At 30.7% G+C, this 24,060-nt stretch overlaps 1 protein-coding gene and 1 long non-coding RNA gene across 3 annotated transcripts in view; both read right to left on the bottom strand.

Annotated features, from left to right (window-relative positions):
* Window positions 1–24,060, bottom strand: part of LOC107449100 (cGMP-specific 3',5'-cyclic phosphodiesterase) — a gene marked incomplete in the record, with an annotated part of 371,784 nt that overhangs the window by 279,210 nt on the left and 68,514 nt on the right.
* On the bottom strand, window positions 16,421–23,319 carry LOC107449090 (uncharacterized). Of its 2 annotated transcripts, XR_011637639.1 has the most exons (4): window positions 23,188–23,316; window positions 22,542–22,583; window positions 20,775–20,916; window positions 16,421–16,725 (listed from the first exon to the last, which is right to left on the bottom strand). It is a non-coding gene; the product is annotated as an uncharacterized lncRNA (long non-coding RNA). The 2 variants fall into 2 exon arrangements; XR_001584736.3 differs by lacking the exon at window positions 16,421–16,725 and having other exon boundaries at window positions 19,564–20,916; window positions 23,188–23,319.

Here is a 24,060-nt window from a genome sequence, read left to right on the forward strand (position 1 = left end):
TTTCCTTTGAGATATATATATATAGCTTCTTGCAGTTTTTAGTTAAATATGAATCTTATAAGTTAATCTTTTTTTTGAGATTTGGCTAATAATGTTTGATTAGCTTACCTAAAATACGTAGTATTATTTACGTTTGCTATGTTATGTCATTAAAAGTATAGGCTACATCGGCCTTTACGCTAGTCAAACCTATATTCAACTCATTTCTATAATTTAATTTTTTAAATATTTATTTGAAAGATATTATATATTATAATATAGATTTAGTGTTTAATTAAATGCCTATTATATTGTCAAATAGATCAAGTTTATAATTAATAATAAAACTGTTATTTCTTTTTATACTGAAATATATTTAAAAAAATAATCTTATTTTTTACCGAAAATAAATTAACTTCACACATTAATTTCATTTTACAATACGGATTAGAAATTTTTTATTGTTGCCAAAAATCTTAAAAGCATATTGCAGCAAAGTTTCTTATACATCACATATTTCTTTGCTCGATGGCTTATTGGAAGATTGGCTAAGTTAAATATTTTATAGTGTCAGGAATTATAAAATATTTGAGATTTATATAAATAAATAAATAAAGATTAAAACCACTTACCTCCTAAAAATTTAGCTGCATTTTTGGCAACGCTTTTCAATAATTCTGCCGATAATTTTTAAACCGATTAACAGGATTTGAAAAGGAGAAAAAAAATAATTGAAAAGCAAAATTAAAAAAAAAATCGAAATACATTGCTAAATCTCTTATTTGAAATTGATTAAATAGCACTCTAAAAAAGAAGAACTGCCAAAATCAATTGTGATAAAATACATAAAACGATTCGTAAAAAATTTAGTTGAAGTAAAGTAGTTCAAGTTGTAAGGGGAAAAAAGCTTGAAGATCAACTTTTTTTACAAAGGACGTTTAGGGTTTCTTTTATTTTGAATAATAAGTTCTGTACAATTTGATAGAAAACAGAAAGATCACTATTTATTTTATCTATTGTTTGTATTATCAATTTTGAATTATATTAGCAAAGTTTCCTGTCTAAGTATTGTTGATGACCCAGACTTTTTTTTTTATTATATGTGAGCATTTATATTGATCTCCAGAAATTAATTAATTTTATTAAGACCATTTTTTTGATGTTTAGGAAAAGTGAATAGGATTTCCAAACTTTAAACTCTTGTAAAGAATTGGCCCTTTACTTGAACTTTCGTACTCGGAAATAATCGAATTCGTTAGTTTTGAACTTATAACTACAAATAAACTCAATGTGAAATGATCGAATGAATAAATGCCCAAAAAGAAATAGGTAGTATGTCTTCTGGATCTAATGCCAACCTTTAGTGTTGCACATATTTATGTAAACAATTTTGCTATGCTTCTCTTTTATCCTCGCATCTCAAACTTACCGAAACTTCAATCTCAAACCTACCGAAAAGGATTTAAATTAAATTTATTTCAGCCATAGTTTAGATCAGTGGTTCCCAACCTTTTGTGGACCATCGCCCCCCTCTTGGGGTTGGCTGACACATATCGCCCCTTTCTCTTTTTGCTCAAAAAACCATTCATTGTTGCTTGTGAGCAACCAAACAATGAAAATATGCTATGTTATTTGATTTTAATTTAAATTGTAATGCAAATAAGGAGGCACATTTATCCTGTCATTTTTATTAATTAAAAAAAAATTTGCATCTTTTTTTTTCAAAAAGAAATGATATTTAAAACGGAATAATCAAAACAAAAGTACATTTTTTTAAATTCATATTTTAATGTAATCAAGAAAAAGTTAAAACGTTAACAACTAAAATTTGAGAAAAAAAATGAAGAGGGAGAAAGTACATTTTTACCACTTCAATGACTGCCCTGTGCTTGGTGTATTTCAAGTTAAAGCTTGAATGTCAGGTTTTATGCTCGTCAGATTTAAACGCGGGTCTCCTTTGAAGCAAATGTCCAACCTATCTCTTTGCTTTGTGAGCAGCTGGAAGACAGAACTAAATCCTCTCTCCACTAAATATGTTGACGGGAACGAGATGAGAAGCGGCTCAGTTTGTTTCCACAATTGTGGATAAGTGTCCATAAGCTTTACCCAAGCTAACTCGTAACCGTATTTTTTAAAGACGACTTTAGCCTCACAGTCATACTTCAAATCTAAAATCTCAGTCTACAAAGAGGAAGTGAGCTTATCCACAACTTCAAAAGAGAAAGGATCGAAAATCCAATCCGGAATTTCTAATTTCATCAAATCTTTAAATCTTGATTCCATAACTGATCAAGGTGATCAGTAAAAATTAAGATTTTATTTTCGAGAATCTCGATATCTGCCATTGAACACTTTTTAAGAGTTGGAAATTGCATTAGCTCTTTGCGACCAATGTTTGACTTGTAGATATCAAACTTGGCGATGAATGAAGATATGATTCCCTTAGCCTTGATAATGTTCATTTTATTTCCTTGAAGTTTTACGTTGATTTCCTTCATTTTTTCAAAACTATGAGTGAGGTACGCAGTTTCCAACTTGCGTTGCTTCAAACTCTCACTTAAAACAGGATCAGTGGTGTCGAGAAACTCAGTAACCGAATCCAGCAATTCGAAGAAACGGCTCAGTTTCCTTTTGAAAGCCATCTCACAGCTGTATGTAGGAGCAGGAATTCGAAATCTTCATCATTTTCATGGCAAAGTTCTCGGAACAAACGGTTATTAGGAGAATTAGTTTTTATTTTACTGATGCCAGAAATAACCAATTTTTCGCAGCCAAAAGTTGACGTTGAATGACATAATGAATGGTGAGATAACTTCAGGAACTTCTTTTTTAAAGTGACCCAGAAACCCAGTATGACAACCAGACATGGTTGGAGCACCATCTGGTTGCACAAGCACTTACATTTGTGAGGGGAATTTAGTTTTCCTCAAAATAATCTTTGACCAATTCAAAAATCGACGATTATTTTATATCTGTGTTCAAAGTTCTTGTAAACAACATTTCCCCGTTAATCTCCTTACTCTCATTTATGAATCTCACGTAAGCTAAAACAGCTTTGTTATCTATCACAGTTGATTCATTAATCTGCAACGCAAATTTACCTTCTTTCAAAAATTTGATGAGTTTTGATTCAACGTCGGCGGCCATTTCGTCAATACGCCTGGAAACAGTATTATTGCTCAGAAAAACAGAGTGACTTATTAAATGTCCGCCTGCAATACCAAAACGTATGACGAAAACGATCCTGCACTTGAATTTTTTTTAAATTTTTTACTATCATAATTCTTTGTCTAGGCCAGAACCATAAGTTTCATACATATTTTCAATTTCAATCTCAAATAGCTTTTGTTATTAATATTATTAGCAATTTTTATCTTTTGAATACTCGTCGCCCCCTGATCGCCCCCCTATGGATTATCGCCCCCTTGAGAAGCTCTACCGCCCCCTTTGGGGCGATCGCCCCCAGGTTGGGAACCACTGGTTTAGATAAAATAATTTCTTGAGCAAGATTTCTATTATGATCGAGTTTCAATGATCGAATTCAATGATGGTCAAATCCAACGCATTCAATTAATTCTACAAAATAATAATAGTTTTCCAAAAATATTCAACACCTCCTAGAAAAGAGCAGGCCTCAGCACGGGTTGCCATAAATATCCTTTAGTAGTCCGAACGTAATGACATATTTCGTATTTTCAACCACAGCGCAGCTTAGTATCCCGAACTTAAGGACATCTTTCTTATTTTTCATCTACTGCGCAGTTAACTTCGTCACATCGCACTACTAAATTGATCCGTGCTGAGGCCTTCCTTATTCTCGGAGGTGTTGAAATATTCCGATTCGAATTATATTGATGCTTTATATGCATAGGTTCATTAAAAGAACAACAGAAAATTAAATATTTTTTTATTTCGGTAGTAATTTATAAAAGGTGAGGTGTAGTAGTTGGTATAACATACAAACTCTTTAAATTATTTACTATAATATCTTTCAAATAAATAGTTAAAAATTTAAATAATAGAAATGAGTTGAATATAGGCTTGACTAGCGTAAAGGCCGATTTAGCCTATACTTTTAATGACATAACATAGCAAACGTAAATAATACTACGTAATTTAGGTAAGCTAATCAAACATCATTAGCCAAATCTCAAAAAAAAAAAAAAATCAACTTATAAGATTCATATTTAACTAAAAGGAGCAAGAAGCAGCTTAATCAGGTGTTATCGTGTTGTTCTATATAATAAAATAAAAATGTTTTTATATGCGTCGATTTGCGTATCTCCTCCTATAACTCCAGAACAATTTATGCTAGCGTCCTGAAGTTTGGACAGTGGGTTTATGGACGACTTTTGCCCCTAACCCTAAAATTCGTTCAAAATTTCTATTAAATCGCTTAAACAGCATTTTTCATTGGTTTAAAACCAGTTATAGATGAAAATTAAATCACGATTCAGTTTTTTTTTCATGTATTTTAAATATCGCTTAATTGATATCTGGTATCTAATAGCTTTCATAAATAAAAAAGTTATTAGGCTTTTTTTAAATTTATTTTATTCGTTATGCCAGGTTACTTGATTGAACAGCGTGAAGGTGGTTGTATAGGCAAGTTACGTCACCAAATTAGCATTTCATAGCTTTCTTTTACAAAGTGCTAATTTTGTTTACAGTTATGCCTTAAAAAGGTGTTTCTCTAAAAATAAATTTAAATTCAACAGTATTGTTTGTACTATTTTATCACCGTCGTTGAACAACCGACCCAATTTTGAGTTTATATGGACAATATATAGACTTTGTGAACAAGAAAGAATAAATACAAGTTAATGAATTCGAGGTAGAAATTTTTATTAAAAATTAAATTCTTGTTAGTGAAAGAATTATTGTATCGTGAAAAATGAAGTACACTAACTTAAAATCGAGTTTACGAACATAGGATATTTTCTTACCCCTCATCGATAGTTAAAATAATATTTCCGCTGTTGTAAACATAAAAGAATTTGCGTGAGTAATTTCTCATATTTTCAATGAAAGGAATTTCGATGGAGGGAGAAATTTGTTTATTCTTTAGTGATCATCTGCGGAAAAATAAAATTAAAAAATAAGTAAAAGAAAATTGTTATTTGCTAAGATCTTGGTGATTCTGTTCCTGTAAATCTGCTTGTTCTAATGCAATAAAAAAATTGAATTCCTTTCATATATCAAACTCACTTAGATTTTGCTTAATATATTACTAATAACCATCGTTGAACAGCTGATACAATTTCAAGTTTACGATTACTAATGTTCAACAGAAATATTGAAATAGTGAGCATAAAATAGTTGTAAAAAGTTAAATGTTTTTTGAACCTTTGTTAAAACCTCGAGTTTTAAATTACTAATAATTTTGAAATAGTTAAACATTATCATGGGCATTTTACAACAATAAAAATAAATAAAAAATACTCATTAAAAAATTTACAGAAAAAAGAAACTTATCACTTTACTTGTTTTTTTTTTGTTTTTTTTTTAAATCCGTCGTTGAACAGCGGACCCAACTTTGGGTTCACTTCTACCAATGTGCAACTCCGTAATCTTGTAATTTTGAATCAATCCAGAGGACAAGGAAACTTCTGGATCAGTACCCCCAGAGTTATTGATTTGTCACTTTACTTATTTATTTAATATACGGAACACATTAAAATTGCCCGAAAAATAATAAACCTAGGCGATTTTTGAAAAAATAATTCTGAATTGAAGCCCTGCTTCTTTTAAAAAAAAATTAACAAAGATTTTAGAACGTTTTTATAAAATTGTAATTTTTGATTATTGGAATTGATAGTTAAAGAACATTTTTGACACAATTGAACTGAAGAAGAAACAAAAGAGTCAACGCTGGAACATTTTAAAAAAATACTTGTTGTAACATGTATCATAAATATTTTTTCGTAAACTGAAGAAAGAAAACTTTTCAAAATCGCTACCTTAGACTTTGTGTTAGACACTAAAAAAGAAATTATACACAAAAAGTGGTAAATGTTTAGCAAATATTGTAATCTCATGCATTGAAAACCTTCAAGGGACAAAACCTCCAATCAGAATTAATTTTATATCTTCGTAAAACATTTAATGATAGTAATTTCATGATTTTATTTATTAGTTCATAATGCTGTTTTAAATTTTCCTTACCCGCTCTTGTATTACTGTTTTACTATTTTTTATGCGCAAAAAATCCTTCTACTGACCAAACCACCAATGAAGTTCAATTAGTCATGAGACCATGCTGAATAAATATTTAAAAAAAAACAAGAAAAAGCGCCAAATTTTGATAAAGAAATAATGGACTAAATATTAACTGATAAAACTATTATAACAATTAAAAAATAATTTCAATCAATATGAATGAATTGTTAATTTTATTTATTAAATCATAATACCTTTTTAATTTTCCTTTCATGATCTTGTAATATTGTGTTTTTAAATAATTTCAGTATTAATATTGTAGGTATTGAAAGTGCTGTTATACATTATTTAAAGAATATATATTTCCGATATCCAATATTTCAGTTTCGAGACCTGATGAATGATCATGCGCATACCATTGGGGATAAGCTGATCTGAATAAGATTTATTGAACCAAACTTCTGAGAAGGCGAAAATCAATGTCGAAATCATTAATTATATTTCGATAACATATCGTCTCAGGCAGTCTTTCAATATATTATCCAGGCTATAACTTAACATTTTCTTTGACAAATATTAAGTGCTTTATACTTAATAGCGTTGTTTTGCTTTTCTTTTCCTTTAAAAAAAAAATTAAGGTGAAAATAAGATTAATGTTTAAATTGTGTAAATGATAAAAAATATTTTGATTCAATAGTTTTCGAACTATAAAATATACTACTGTACATACATTTATTTAATTTTAATTGTTTAATTTATTTATTTATTTGATTTAATTTAATTTAGTTTAATTTATTTAATTATTTATTTAATTATTTATTTATTTGCACTACTGGTCATTAAAATGGCTTTGACAGGAAGGCGACACACTACGAACGTGAAATTTGCAGGACGGATAAAGCATGTTGTAGTATATGTGGTTACCATATCGAAGTATTACTGCTCGCGTTGGTCAAGATCCCATAACTATTAGCAGAATATGGAATCGATGGGTTCATGGCGGTCATATGGAACGCCGAGTGGGATTTCAGCGGCTCCCCATCACTAAGAGCCGAGAAGACAGACACGTTATCCACATAGCCTTAAGGGATCGTACAGCTACGTCACGAACCCTGAGTCAACAAATGGGGTTCTTTACAAGACAACAAGTGTCTGCACGAACAATTTGACGGTCTTTGGAGCAGCATGGAGTGCAATCACGACGACCATGGTATGGCCCTTGAAGCTGCATAGCAGGTAGGAGCGTCTTCAATGGTGTGATCAACGACGAACCTTAACACAGGAATGGAATGACGTCGTCTTTTCAGACGAATCCAGGCTCTGTATACAGCATCATGATGGCCGTATCCGTGTTAGGCGAGATCGTAGAGAACGCACATTTGCAGCTTGCGTTCGACATCGTCATACTAGCCCATCACCTGGAGTAATGGCATAGGGTGTCATTGGATACACGTCTTCAACACCTCTTATTCGCATTGCCGGCACTTTGAACAGCAGCTGTTACATTTCCGACGTGTTAGGGCCAGTTGCTCTGCCTTATCTTTAAGGCCTCCATAACGCTACGTTTCAGCAGGACAATGCACGACCGCATGTTGCCCGCACTGTCCTGATCTTCCTTGACGCAGAACATGTTCGCCTGTTGTCCTGGCCAACACGTTCTCCTGATCTCGCACCAATTGAAAACGCCTGGTCAATAACTGCCTATCTACTGGCACGACACCACTCGTCAATCACTACGGTCGATGATTTGTGGCATAATCCTGAAGTTGCGGGGAATGCTGTACCCGTCCATGCTATCCAATCTCTGTTCGACTCGATGCCCAGGAGAATAACTGCTGTTATTGCTACCATGGGAGGCTGCTCTGAGTATTGATTCCTCACGATCTATTCATCGAAATATCCTGAAATTTTAATCACTTGTTCTTCAAACTATAATGTATGTGCCCAATAAATATCATTCTGTTATCTGCATTCTTTCCTGATGTAGCAATTTTAATGGCCAGTAGTGTATTTATTCACTTTTTTTTAATGTTGAATGTCTAATGTTGAATATTTTATCATTTAATTTACTTATTTAATTAATTTGTTTATCTAATTAATTTATTTGATTTCATTTATTTAATTGCCTAAATTACCTTAATTCTTTTCATTGTCTATATCTTAATTTAATATTAATTTTTTTCTAATAATAATGTCAAAATTTACATTCAAATATATTCAGAACAAACGCATCGTAATTTACTCTTTTGGCAATCGAATTGGCGAGCTCGCCAAGTTTGTCTCCAATTCATCAAATTATGGTGAAGCAGATAGCAGATAATGATGGGTAATTTTCGATAAAATATTGTTAGGAAACGTGAAATTATGCTTGTTTAGATTAATAAAAGTATCGGTTAAAAGCGCAAGAGCAACCTGCCCATAATACGGAAGTGTCCCTGGCGGTGTACTGTGACATTTCCAGTCATGAGTTGGTTCTTATGATATCTTATAATAATTATGATTACGATTATGATTTTCAAATTTATCTTCACCTTCAAATTGTTCCAAATTTTTTCCTCACCTTCAAATTTGTAACTGCTGTCAGTCAAAGAACTGGTAAGAAATGTTTATTCACAAAAACTTTAGTTATTAGCAAATCATACTTCTAGCTTATTCTAATAACTTTAACAATGCTGTTTAACCAATACTTTTTTGTCAAACTCAATAGCAAACATGATTCTTTCAAACTCTTTCTGGAAAAGAAACAATAAAAATTATGCAATGCCAACATAGATTCAGGAATAATGAAATAAATTTTCATTTGTCTGAGTAGATTGTGAGAAATATATTTAAGATCATAGGCTGACATCTAACTTGGCTCATACCAAAATATGGGAAAAAATCCAGCGAGATATATTATTCGATGAAGAAAGACTGCTACAACCTTAACAAGAAATTTTTCTTATAATAACAAAGAGATAAAATTCGTCCGAACAGCACAAGAACTTTTTATAAAAAGCTGATTATCTACATAAAACATGCAGCTAAAGTTTCTGACCTCATGATTGTCCTCCTTGCCTTTTTCGTTACATCTCGGTTTAATTTTATGCTAGTGATTGGTCAAGACAATGATTTTCTTCCCACCAACACAGAGTAATATGTTTTTTTTTCAGAAGTGTAAGCGGAGATAAACTTCAGATTTTTCCTATTAAATCAGAACATTTAATCATAAATTCAATATAATTGCTATTTTGCTTATTTATCGACTAGTTTGTTATCCACTGATCATATGGTTGGCAGGTACAAAACAACATCAGGGTTGTCAGACCACGTTAAGTCCCGCAATGGACTGATCGTGAGGACACTGTTCCCAGTGGAACACTGAAGTCAAGCATCACTTGCTGCGGTCAGTAAGCGGGTGGGTGACCACTTTGACCATTCTGCATAGGGACCGAGGGTGCGCTTTATCGGTCCTCGTTAAACTGCTCTACAGTAAAGTGCTCGACTTCTCACGCAGGTCATCGATATGCCAAAGCACGGGAGCCATCCCCTCTGCGGAAGATTGCGATGACATGTCTTCGGATCATCCTCAATCATGTTTCCCAGACCGTCACCAATAGTCCATTGTGCAGTTCTAATGAGACGTAAATAAAGTACCTACCTGGCCACGTTAGAAACAGTTTGCTAACTCGTATCAAACTATATGTTAAACATCCAGAACTTCAAATAAAATAGAATTTTTTCTCGATCCTCAAGTAAGAATGGAACAAGTTGCAGAAATAGGAAAAAATTTTATTGTTTCCTTACTTGCAAAGTAGTTAAAAGTTCCTTCGCAATGGAGTTGGGTGGAGACTATCAGGAATCTTCCCCTGGAAAGCAGAGAACGATCCTACTCGAAAATATTTTCTGCACCGTATTTCATATAATAGGGGGGAGGGGAAGTTGCGCGAATGTATGTGGCTGTAGAAAAACAGATCTTCAGTGATCAGATCTATAGTACATATCGTGTAAACATACAAAGATTATAATGAGCAATCTTGCCAATTATGCAATACTGCCAATTATTTTGATCAGCGATGTTGTAGACAGAGAGAAACCATCGTAATATGAAAAGATCCATGAACAATTAGAGTGTGAAGTATTGGAAGTAATCAAAAGTTAAAGTTCTATCTCAATGCGAACTAATATAATGAGGAACACGTCCAAGGTACTTCAAAACGAGGGAAAATTTAATGTCATTAAGTTTTAAATGAAAAGTAGCATTTCTACATAAATATATAAATGAATGTCTGTGTCTGCCTGTGCATGCGTCCTTTACAGATTCCTAAACCATCCAACCAAAATCGAAGAAATTTGGTATACAGATAGTTTGAAGCACGAGAAAGGTCAGTGTCGACGTTAAAACATTCTGGGACGAACCGTTCTAATGGTATGGGCGAAAAACGAAATGGAGTTTTCTGACTGTTTGGCGTTAGACATTGCTTCAAATTTATAGACGATTCGATTTTTCACGAGTTTTAAAGATAACATCAGTGATAATTGTTACATATAGCTCTATTTGATTAAAAAAGAGCTTATTGCAAGTATTTAAATATTTAATTATTTTATATGCCCTTTGTCAAATAAATTCAATAAACAGCATTATGTGGTCTAAGTATACAACATTGCGTGGTCTAAGTCACCAAATTTATACTTTTGAAGTTGATTGGTACCACGCGCTTTTTTTATGTTAATTCTTTTAAAACATGTTTCTAAAACATAATTATTTAAAATCAACGGTAATTGAATAGAAAAAAAAATATTTATGTATCAAAGAAAAAATTAATGGGAAAGTGGTGCTAATTCTCTTAAGAGAAACCTAAAATATCTCTATATCATTGTTGACGCCAATGATGCTTAAATAATTTAGGTTATATATACATATTGAAATAAAAGAACTAAGCTATGTTCTAGAAAGCAAAAGTAACGGAGTAAAGGTATTTACTTGTCTAGGAGAAATGATCATACTGACATTGATGACAATAATGATTCATTAAATTAATAATATGTATTAATTGAAATATAAAAAAAATTAGTATTAAAATGCTAAAATAATGGTGAAAAGATACTTATTCGTTTTGGGGAACCATAAAAAACTACCATATTATTATGGACGATATGCTTCATTAATATTTATATCATGTACTAATTTTTAGTTTATAACCGTTGTTGAACAGCTGCCCCAATTTTTGTTGAGTTTAAGACTACTAATGTTCAACTCCATAGCCTTGTAATTTTGAACCCAACAGAGATTAACAAGAGAGATTCTGCATCAAGTAATGGGAGAAATTCGCTTTCGTCGTGGGGGACTTTTTGATGTAACTAACTAGCATTTGGGTCACTGGAATTAAAAACCACGAAAAACCTCCCACAGTAAGCCTGACGGCCTGGGGACTCGAATCCATGATCCGTCTACCCCTGAGGATACTTTTACGTCAGCACTGTGGTCTGTGCGAGCCAGGTGTGGAATTTGAATTAACCAGCTATCACTGGGATTGAACCCGTGTCACCTCATTGGGAGGCGAGCTCTCTATCCCCTGATCCGCAAAATAAAATTAGCTATGTGCTAAAAAGCAAAGTTAATGGAGAAAAGGTCAATGGGAAATTCGTTTAGAAAAAACGTTGAAAATTGCCGTTCTTAGATGACGCTTATTTAATATGCACTACCTACGGTTATATGTAATACTGGTAATTCGCGCAGTTTTGATAATTCTACAACAGGTTATCCGTAGTTTTAGAAAATATTTTTTAGTGATAGTAAAGATAGTGCATTAATATTTTATTGAATTAGAATTGAAAAAACATTTTTCAACCACTACTTACAAATATTTTAACTGTAACTCAAGACAACACTAACTCAACAGTAACTAAATCAGGAATGTCAGAGAGGGAAATGGTCACAATACGAAATATTTATCTAGTTCTAATAAGAATACTATTTTTTTTAAGTAGAAGAAAAAACGGCTTCAGTTGGCAGCCACTGACACATGTATTTCGCACAAAACTCATATGTTGAAAATTCCGTAATAAGTATCAAATATACTAATATAGGTATAAAATATTATCTTGATGCATTTGGAGATTATTAAAACTTCTCCCTAACTAAGCAGTTTCAAAACCAATGCATTGGAAATAAGTGTTTTCTTATGAACCCATCGAAAGGTATCTGTACCGGAGAAAATTAATTAATGTTGGTAAATTTTGACTAAAATCAGTTGTCCGCGAGCAATAGCATTATGTCCATTGATGCTAAATGCATTTTACCTTCATTCTAATAACTTGAACTACAAAAAAACGAACATTGCTTACCTCAATAATATAAAACCACCAAAAAGGGTTACAAATAATATTTTTTAAAAATTTGAATTTTTGAATAATTGAAAAAATTATTTGAATTTATTTTAGTTACATTAATTGAAAAATTTAGTTTAAGAATCCGGTAAGTGACAATTTCCGAACAAAAGAAAATGTTGTATTCGAACCTTTTTTTTTTTAATTTTTTATTATACGTATATTACCAATTTATTAGAAGGCGGGGCTAATAATAATTTGCTTCATTTTATTTACCACTGCCTAATTTGAAATAAAAATCCAACAAGAATACTAAAAAACTAATGTGGATTAGTTATGCTAAGATTAAAGTTATGTTAAGATTAATCTCTACATTAAACATACCCATATTGATGCAACCACTTTATGTTATTTCCCCTAAAAAAAGTCTCTTACCTGATTCTTCCATCAAACTCCTTAATTGTGTCGGTATATGCCTTTCAGTTTTGAACACGATTTCGTAGTGTTTCTGATTTATTGATTCTTCATTTTTTTACTTACCCAGTGCGAAGAGCTGCTATTCAGCTAGTTTCATATAAATCCTACAGTAGGCTGAAAAGGATAGGCCACCCTAAATATTTTTTGATCTAATGATCGGATCTTCACGTTCTAGGACTCTAAGTTATGAAATAAGACACAAAAACCTACTTCCTCTGAATAAATATACCTTTTTTTGAAGGATTTGGATTTCTGACACTCAAAATAAAGGGGGAAACCGCAATCTAATGATCTCCATTAATTAGGAACAGCGATCCAAAGTTTGGACCCCTTAATGTTAATTTTACTTTTAGCGCAAAATTTTGGCACACAATTGTAGAATTCGTTTATCCAAACATAATTCCATGCAAAAAACATTTTTTAGTAAATATTTATTCTTTTTTTATTATTTTATTAAATAATAATCGAAAAAATTTTGAATAGAAAGGTGTATAATTTTTTTGCATAATTTTAATACATGTAATTTTACATGGCAAAATGCAAAATTTGAGAGAAATTTGTTGAATAATTCCTGAGAAATCAAATTTTAAAAGAGTCGTATATTTAAAATTCGATTTCTTAAGAACTATTCAGCCGATTTCTCTCAAATCGTGTTTCATCGTGTAAAATTGCATACATTCAAAAAATTTTCAATTCAAAATTTTTTCGACTATTATTTAGTAAAATAATAAAAAATAATAAATATTTACTAAAAATATTTTTTACATGCAATCTTAGGATAAACAAATTTTATAATTGTGTGCAAAAAAATTTTTATTCGCTTAAAAAGTTCTCGAGATATGGCGAAATATGAAAAAAGTAAAATTCATATTAAGCGGTTCAAACTTTGGATCACTCCCCTGACTAAACTGTGGAAACCATATTTAACAGATTGCGGCTAGCCCCTATATTTTAGGGGTCAGAAATCCGCATCAGTCAACAAAAAAAAGTTTATTCAGAGGAAGTACGTTATACCTGATTTCGTAACTTCAAATAGCGTGTGCACTAATTAATTAGCATATTTAAGGTCACCCCATCGAACCATTAAGAATGAATCCTAGAACGTGAAGATCAGATTATTAAAACAAAAGTTATTCAGGGTGGTCCGTTCTTTTATTTTGGCGCACTGCAAATATCATTTTTTAGATAAATACCATTTTTAAAAATGTTTAAAATGTTGTATTTTAAAGGATATATTTAGCTATTTATTTAAGTGTTACTGTGTCAAACTTTATTGTGAGAATCATTTTTAAGTGAAATCAGGAAACTTCTTAATTGAAAATTCGAAATTATAATTTTTTTTGGAAAAATTTTGAAATTTAAAAATGCTATTTCATTGCGCATTACGGCTATACTTCACATACGTCCCAAATAGTAGATAATTTATGAGTAAAAAAGGCAATTTTCATCCGTTTAGAAGATATTTGGAAAAAGCAAGAAAAAAAATTCCAAAAATTTAGTGACTCTTTTTCAAAATGGCGATGCACAAAGTTGTCTAAGAAATTAAAAACTTCCAAATTACATATCGGAAGATTGAAATTTTTAGCAAATACTTAATTTTTACGAGCATTCCTGACAGTTTAACTCGAGTACAATGGGAAAAACTTAATCCGTTTAACCATTCAATAAAACCATTCAAATATCATCAATGTCGAAAACTTCATGCCGATTATTATTGGTATGGACTAATTTATACTTGTCATGCCAAACTTTAGTAATACAACCACCCAGTCGGTGTGATGTGTTGAGTCTTCAGCTACCACTACTTAGGCTGATTTCCAAATGGCTAGCGACGTCATGTGAGGGCCAGCCAATTAAGTTCAACACACTTGTGACGTCTCTTGTAAGCATTCAGTTAAATCTGATACGAATATTGATTCAGAGTGATAACAAACTCAATCCTTAAAGCTATAACGTTAACACGCCATGCACAATCACTTGATTAAACACAAACTTATGATTAGGCAAGTTAAGACTAAAGTGATCCTTGACCTCGAGAAAATAAAAAATAAAAAACTGATAATAAAATTTTTATACGAATGTTTGATAACTACTAAATGCTTTTCCATTCCTAGTTAATATTCTTAAACAGAGATCCTTCGCAGGGATTCTCCAACAAAAAAAATTTTTTAAGAAGATAAAAAAGTGAATTTTTGAATGTTCCTTTAGAAATTTCGTTGCCAATTTTAATTTGATAATAATGATCACCTTAAGTTACACAACCATGTGATTTATCCAATGAATGCCTGATTAATCAGCTCCTTGTGTGACTATGTCTTAATGCTTCGGAAACAATTGTAATGCAATGTCTTCGATGATTTCAGAGCTGTAAAAAACCACTTACGATCGGGATGTTGGTTAGCGTGGTGCGGAAGCCTAATGACGCTCCAATCTAAATTGTGATTGTGTAAGGCGCGCAATAGTTCATTAGTGTAACTCTAATGTAACGTAAGGAACAAAACCAAATTGCTACTGCCATTATCTAGCTTTTTTTAATTTAATAATTTCCTTATAACGAGAAAAATTAAGCGTTAGTTTAACTATTTTTTTACAATATCTTTCCCTTTGCAAGAGAAATAATCCTGCCTATTAATTCAGTTTGTTATTAACGATCTTCATTATAATTCTTTTTTAGTCCTCTAATTTAAAGAAGCTACGTTAGAGCTGTCGTTTATTTTTACTAAGAGTGAAAAAAAATTATTTCTATTTTTTTTTCTTTCTTTCATCTTTCAGTTTCTTTGAAGCAAATGTGAAATTTGTGAAGTGCGTAGCACCTTCCGTAAAAGCTTTTATTCAATTAACTTTTTACTCTTTTAAATAAGGAAGAAAGGATTTATTACAAAGAACTCTGCATATGAAAATATGAATCTTATTCTTTGTTCAGTAATTAAATTATGGGGTACTTTTTATGCTACACTTTTCAAAATTTAAATAAGAAACCTCTTCTTAGTCTATGAATTTAATGCGTATAAAAGTTTTTAAGTAGAAAAGAAAAAGGAAACGCAATGAATAAATAAAATATGTTGTAATTAGGGTGTACTAAAAATAGATAAAGTTTACTAAAAATGTATAATCACTTTAAAATAAAACAAATTGTTATAAAATAAATCTGTTTACAAAAATATAATCTTTAATCTTTGTATTAGTAGTTATATAATGGGATATTTTAGGCTGATTTTTTAGAAATTTTTATACAATGCATTTTTGTATTAAAAGAACCTAATTTTCATAAGAGTTAAAAGAAAGTGCAAGATAATAAATAAAACATGATATAACTAAAGCACACTGAAAATGGATTATAAATAAAACTTATTAAAAATATGCACTCAGTGAAAATAATTTAATTGTTATAAAAAAAAGCTCTGTATACAAAGCTCTGCATAAAAAACTATATTCTGTGTTTTAGCATTTAATATTATGAAATATTTTTAACTGATTCTTTCCAAACTTATATAAGATGCATTTTTGAACTAAGAAAAGTTATAAAAATCACAAAATAATGTAAATGAATAAAAAAACATGAATGAATTAATGTTTACTAAAAACAAGCAATAAATAAAGCTAACTAAAACTGTGCCCTCACTTGAAAATAAAAATATAAACTGTTACCTTGCACTCACCTGAAAATAGATTGTTCCACTCCACTGCCCTTCACGTTAATGATCAAAATTTTAATTCTTTGAAATAAAATCTCCAATGCCTGAGTAATTAGGCATAAAGACGATAAAAACCTCCGATACATGGTTTAGTGGTGATAACGTGCTATTAATCAATAACAAATGATTAGAAACAAAATGTATTGCAGCATATTATGCATTACATAAGATATTTATTGCATAAATTTTCCTACAAATTCTACAAAGATATGCTGGAAATGAAGTTCTAAAATTAATTAAGGCGACCAGGAACCGTTAAAATCTGCTGATTTTGCGGAAAAAAATGAATAAGTTGGAACAAAAAAAATTTTGAAAATTTTTGGTGCGAACTTTTTGCATACCCTCTTTAAACACCTCTAAAAAGAAACGTTTTTTTACAGATTACACAAAACTTTTATTTTATCAAGCAACTTTTCTGGGTAGAAAGAGTTCAATTATATTCCGCCTAAAATCAAAATGTTCAACAAATAACTATCATAGATCTTCCGGGAGCCAACCTGGCCGAGCGGTTTCGCTTTTCCACTTAATACCTTATATAGTGTTGGTAACGAGTTCAAATCCCCTGAAACCTTGGATGTATATTTGTGATATCATGCTCTAATTTTGTGTCACTGTAATGTGAACGCTAGCCGAAATATGTTTTATTTTAGTTTTACACACACGAGTACATGTGCAGGTTTGCGTGCACATTACGGGACCGGTGACTAAGTGTAAGAGAGTTGAGTCCATGTCCGAGAGATCGTGAGTTTGATCTTCACCAGTCGATAACTCCCCGTTTTCAATATGGTTCCTGGTGCACGCTAAATCTATCAAGGTTACAAAATCCTCCCAAGTTCCCATGACAAATCAATACCTACTGGATGGGAGACTAATCACACTCTGGCTCAGGTCGAAATTACGATTTGTGGTTGGATGGGTGGTGTGTGACTATGTCCTCCCTGTAAAACAGGATATGACGTATGGGTGTTTTCTCCGGATCATCTTCAGAGATGTTTCTCAGACTGTTGAGCCCACTGTGCAACTCTAGTGCGACATAAATAAATCTACCGTAAGTACTATACTTAAAGACAGCTTTTAAGCCTTTGTCAAGTCGAAGAATGGATAGAACAAATCAGAGAAGGATTTCACAAAGATACTTTTAACGATACATCCGGGATTCGAACCTGCAGTCTCAACCACACACGTTTGGTGAATCGACGAGACCACTCAGTCAGGAAAATCCCACCTGCATATGCATATTTAACAGTAAAAAAATAAAAGATGCTTCCAGAAATGTGTAACACTCATAAAATTGGCTAAACGCGTTAGGTGTAGGACGAAGGTCTCCCTAACCAAGCAGTTCCCCCGTTCTGAAAAATGCTCTGCACCGGGAAACACAGAATGTAACATTATGATGTCCTTCTGTGACAACCAGTTCTTCAAATTAACAAGGGCATATAAACCGTATTTGTAAAGGAACATATGCTGGCTGGTGTGCTCATGACAAAATACGTCTTATAAGACTTTGGTCAGGTTTAAGAAGAGATCGTACAAGTTGGAGAAAGGTATCGCAAAGAAGCATCCATGATTACCTCTGGATTCGAACCTGTGACCTCCAAGCTTCAGAGCGTTTGGAGGAATGACGAAAGCCATTCGGCCAGAGAGGCCCCACCTGCATGTGTATATGTAACAAAAAATAAATTAAAAGGTATGGGGCCTCCGTAAAAAGGAGTGTTGTCCATCCACCAATCGCTTCGGTGGAGGTCAATACTGCTATTAGAATCAGACTTGAATACTAATGTGAAAATCCTTCTTCTCTATTGTGGGGGCCAGGATGACCAGGCTGGTAGGGCGTTGGACCCATCTCCGAGAGATCGAAATATGTGAAATAATTTCAAGAAGGAAAAAATGTAAAAATGAAGGAATTTTTCTTCAATGACCTATGTCGCGTTTGTTTTATTACTAGAAGCATTTATTGTAAAAAAAATTTCTTATTAAATTACTTTTTTTCAATGGGATGAGATCTTAAACTTCGTGAAAAATTTATTCAATTCCTTAATATACATAAAAGTTCGTAAATACTTCATTTATTACGGAGATCATAGATACCTTGATACTCTTTCAATATTCGAATAATAAACTCTATTGGAAGAAATTCCCAGTATAAAAAACTTTATACCGGCTTATGAAACACCGGTTCCGGTATGATACTGGATTCAGTATTATAACGGACCCAGAACCATATCGGAACCGGTGTTTCATAGACCGGTATCAAATTGATCCCAGTATGATACCGGAACCAGTATCATACCGGAACCGGTGCTTCATTAGCAGGTATCAAATTGATCCCAGTATGATACCGGAACGAGCATCATACCGAAACCGGTGTTTCATAAGCCGGTATCAAATATATTCTGGTATGGTACAAGAACCAGTATCATACCGGGACCGGTGTTTCATAAGCTGGTATAAAATTTATTCCAGTATGATATCGAACCCAGTATCACTAGTGTACTGCACCCAGTAAACCGGGATGGTGTAACAATTTATTTTTAACACAAGTATAGTGAGGTACTACAGTTTGATACAGGAAGGTTAGTGAACTGCTCTGAATGGGAAAATAAAACATTGATACGAGTAAATAAATAAAGTTACCTGGTTTATACAGGGAAATAAAACATCCCCTATGAAACATCAATTCACACTTTGTCAAAAGCTATAGTTTGCATTAGGTTAATAAAAATCAAATAAACTGTTTTTTTTTTAAACTTCTACACAGTTAATGTAATTTTTTTAATAATTTATGTATTAGAAATAATTGTCAATAATATTTGAATCTAAAATACTACACAAAAAATGTTTTGCAGCTACATGCAGAAAAGTGTAAATGCATTCTTCAGATTTTATGAAAATTGATTGGGGATTAGAAATATTATGTAATGAATAGCCAAAAACTGACTAAAATAAGTCAAAATCTTAATTTTTATATCCTTTGAAATTACAAATTTGAATGATAAATTTTGTTAAATAAACCTCGGAAATATTTGACAAATGCAAATTCATATGCACAATAAGGAGACCGTGTGAAGTGTATATATCTATAAATATAAACATAAACAATCTAATTATAAAATTATGATTTCATATAAGTCAATTAACTTTGGTTTATATTTGTAATTGATAAATGAAATTGAATGTAAATAACACATATACCATATAATGTTCGAAATGCCGCCAAAATATTTGAAATAAATCTAATTTGACACTGTTCACTTACTTTGAAATCAGGCATTGTAAAATATAATTATATAATTATGTTACATTTTGATCAATGTACTTGCTTGCTACTATAGATTTAAATACAACCATTTTAATTTTAGATATATTTGATATTTAAATTATAGTCAACTTTAATCTTTCAAACATAATAGTGGTTAGAGTAGTAATTATAGCTACAAATAAAAGCTTAAATAACACAAGTTATTAACTAATATAAATAAAAATTTTGAATTATTTTACTCTGTCATTCTATTGACATTTTTCTTAAGATTCCTTGACTTAAAGCACAATTTGATATAGTCATTTTCTATTGGAAGTATTTAATTTTTATGATAATTTACTTATCACATAATATCTGAAAATTAAATTAGGAAAAAAAGTTATCGCCTATAAAAATTAAATCTCAAGAGCGAATTATTTATATAACGACACATGTTATTTTAGAAGGCTTTTCTTATCTCTCAATTGTTGTGAACTCAACAAGATATAATTAATATAATAATTAATATACATACTGAATAAAAACACACAACACAAAATGTAAACTTTTTAACATTGAATATGACATAATTTAAACTCTGTCTTCAATAAGATATAAGAATTACACAATTACTAAATGACATAAATATTACCATAACAGCCTGAAAAATATTAATCTTTTTATAATCAAACGAAATCAGTTTAGTAGCAATTTAGTAGTTCCTATAACGTGAAGCGACTGAAAAGCACTTTTAGTACACTTGTGTGCGAAATCAAAAATATAGCATTCAAATAGTTGATTGATTCACATAGTTTAAATATTATATCTTCCTTGTTGTGATTCATTTTTATTTTTTACATATGCAACCGTCGCTTGCAGGCCTTATCTGCGTCGACCATGCACTTTCTGACACTCACTTTTCCAGTCTATTTGATGTCTAGTTGGAGGTTGTCTGGTTGCGCAGGATCCCTCACTTTTCCTTAATGTCGACCTCTTAGTAGAATTATCTTTCTAACTTCACAAAATAAGAGCCAGCAACAATGTCTCCATTTAGAGCTCCTATTATAAACAAAATTCCAATTAACATCAAATGTAAACTAAACAACAATTTCAAAAAATCTCAGTTTTAACATTGCATGCCTTATCTTTTAATATTATGCTTTATCTGTTTATGCTAAATTTTAAATTACAATGTTGATTAAGTTAATATTTCAGATTGCAGTGTTAATTCCATTAGACATTTTTAACATTAGCTATTGAAATACACAGATTGCAAATAAATAAAAGATTAAAATAAATTATTTTAAATTAAGAATAAACACAATTATCTAAATTATATAGACTAATTTATACAGTAAAACAATTTTTCAGAATAACTATTAAGTATGAAAAATACAATTGCAAATACTACTTATTTTTCTACTACTATACCAATCAATTATAAATATTCTCAATACTTCAACTGGCTAATTGAAACTTAGATAAGCACGACAATAGTAAGAAAAATAATGGTCCACCAAAATTTTATTATTTTTGTAATTTGAAAGAGATTTCTGATAAAGGGAAGTTAATGTCTAACACAGGTATCGCTCATACTACCCACTTCCTGTTGACAACACAAAAGAATTCACAAACGCACACATCATGAAAGCACATTACCAACCTACTTTTTAGAGTGACTCCATGCAAAAGTTTAAGTATGAATGATCTGAAGTAACTTTTGACCATTTTAGTTTCAGTACAATAGTTTTTAAACAGTTCAGCTCATAACTTAGTCAAAAGATTAACATTTAAATACATTATCATGACAAAGCATATTAAAGGTATTAAACATAAGATTAAAATTTGAAATTCTCAGAGGCTGAACTCGAAGTAAAAATATTTAAACATTTAAATTTGCATATTTTTTATATTCATTAAAATCAAAGAAGGATTCAGTTCTATTTTATAATTAATTTGTAACTATAATATGAAAACTTACAAAAAGGTTTCACTAATTAAATTTATCAACAAACTGAATATCTTTATATGGGTCATTCTCCATAAAGTGTAACTTTTGAAGTAAGAAATTTTATAATTTCAAAACTTCAGGTTTCCTTTTTTTTACATTTTTATATTATTCTATTATTTACTAGAAGTAANTAATTAATTTGTAACTATAATATGAAAACTTGCAAAAAGGCTTCACTAATTCAATTTATCAACAAACTGAATATCTTTATGTACACTGTATCACTTTTATGTACAAAGAAATATAATGAATTCAGGACTGCCAACTACCATGTTTTTAGCAAAATGTTTTATAGATATTGATAACTAAAACTTTCAGAATTCTGGGAATTTTGCAAACATCTTAAAAGCATCAATAAGGAGAAATTAAAACAAGAAAAAAAAACCTCCAGGAGAAATTAAAACAAAAACATTAAAGAACAGGACAAATTTAAAGAGTATAACTCGCAGAAATCCCAGCAAATCTCTACTAGTCTTTCTTTTTTAAATAATAAATAAAATATGTAAGCTTAAAATCTTTTAGGCATCTTGACAGTTGTAGCTCGTACAATGGATCCTGACTCTAAAACATCTCTAAAGTTTATACTTAAAGGATAAAATAACTATCGAATTTTTAAAAAAAATTCTAGAATAGGTTGCATGTTGAATATATGTCAAGAACAAGAAAAACATACCTCTATTGAAATAAAAATAATACGCTGTTTTCCAAATCATTTCTGAAAAAAAAATTTATTTAGAAATTATACAATTACAAAATATATTTACGCTATTAACTAGGTAGTAATATCAAACTTTTAAGTATCAATTACTTTGTTTTTAAAATGTTCTTAAAATGTTATTTTAGTTTAACTGAAACTCTATGGTAATAGAACTTCATGGAAACTTCAGTCAATAAAATATAATTAAAATTAAATGCGTTAAAATAAAATTAAACACTAAAAATAACAATAGAATTAGAGATTAACACTTAATATATAATGCGAAGTGTCCAAATATTATATAAAACTAAACAAATAATTACTTTGTCAATAACGGTGATATTAATGAGAATTTATGTAAAAAACATGTGGACAAAGCGTTTCAATTAAAGTTTCATTAAGAAACCCAGGAAAAAACATTAAAACTACTTTCTTCTCATGCAATGGAGTCTCAATGCAATGAACCCCGTAACAAATGGCACATGCAGTAATAATTCAAGAATAATATAATATATATCTTGATTACTTAAAATATAAATATTACTGAAGCATACGTTTTAACATTATTGTAACTAACAAAGATGCAAATAAAAGCAAGAAATAAAGAGAAAAATACACTTACTAAATTATAACACCCTTCTTCCCACGATGCTTCCATGATGTAAACAAGAGTGATTGGCTGTGAAGTTCAGACAGAGAAACGGAAAGAACTAGAAAAACTGAGCTATAAAGATCAGCTAGCGTGATATAGATTTAACGAACCAATTTATCAATTCGCGGTAGCTCTATAGATTTAACGAACGACTAAAAGACGATTCTCGTCTTCTGTGGTTCCCATTCGTTTCTGAATTAATCGCACTTTTTCGCTTTTATAGATTCAATTGAATTGAATTAACTATATAGTAACAAAACAAATGTATTTATTTCATTCAAAAACAGTTTATTTTGTTTTATGATTTAAATTTATTAATTACAAATTTCCAAAACGGCCTGAAATTTATAAATTAATGAAGCAGAGTTTTATGTTTGAAGGTAAAAAGTTGAGATTTTAATTTATGTAAACGTATTTCCTTTGCTACGAAGTTGTTTGAAACCTGAACTAATTAATTTATTTCGTGAATTGATAAATTAGTTTCGGTTGGGAATATCATTGTTCTAGAATAAATTCAAATATAATAAATAAATAAATAAAAGCAATTCATAATAAAATTTAAAGTGATACAATTAATAATATTCTTTTGTCATCATGACTTTGATTAAAATAAATTTTGTAAATCAAAAAATAAATGAGTAAATAAGTAATAAACGAATAACAACACAATCTAGGGTAAACTAACCAGTGAAGGAACACTTAAGCTTCGCTTGCCTTTTAAAAAATCATATTAATTTCAAAATTCGTAATTTTAGTTAAATGACAGTGTCAACATATTTGTTACTAATTGCAAATTATGTAAAAAAAATTGTAGAGAACACAAATTATTTAGTTACAAAAGCA

This window comes from Parasteatoda tepidariorum, chromosome 1, assembly GCF_043381705.1.
Source record: "Parasteatoda tepidariorum isolate YZ-2023 chromosome 1, CAS_Ptep_4.0, whole genome shotgun sequence".
In the NCBI taxonomy this organism is placed as follows: domain Eukaryota; kingdom Metazoa; phylum Arthropoda; class Arachnida; order Araneae; family Theridiidae; genus Parasteatoda; species Parasteatoda tepidariorum.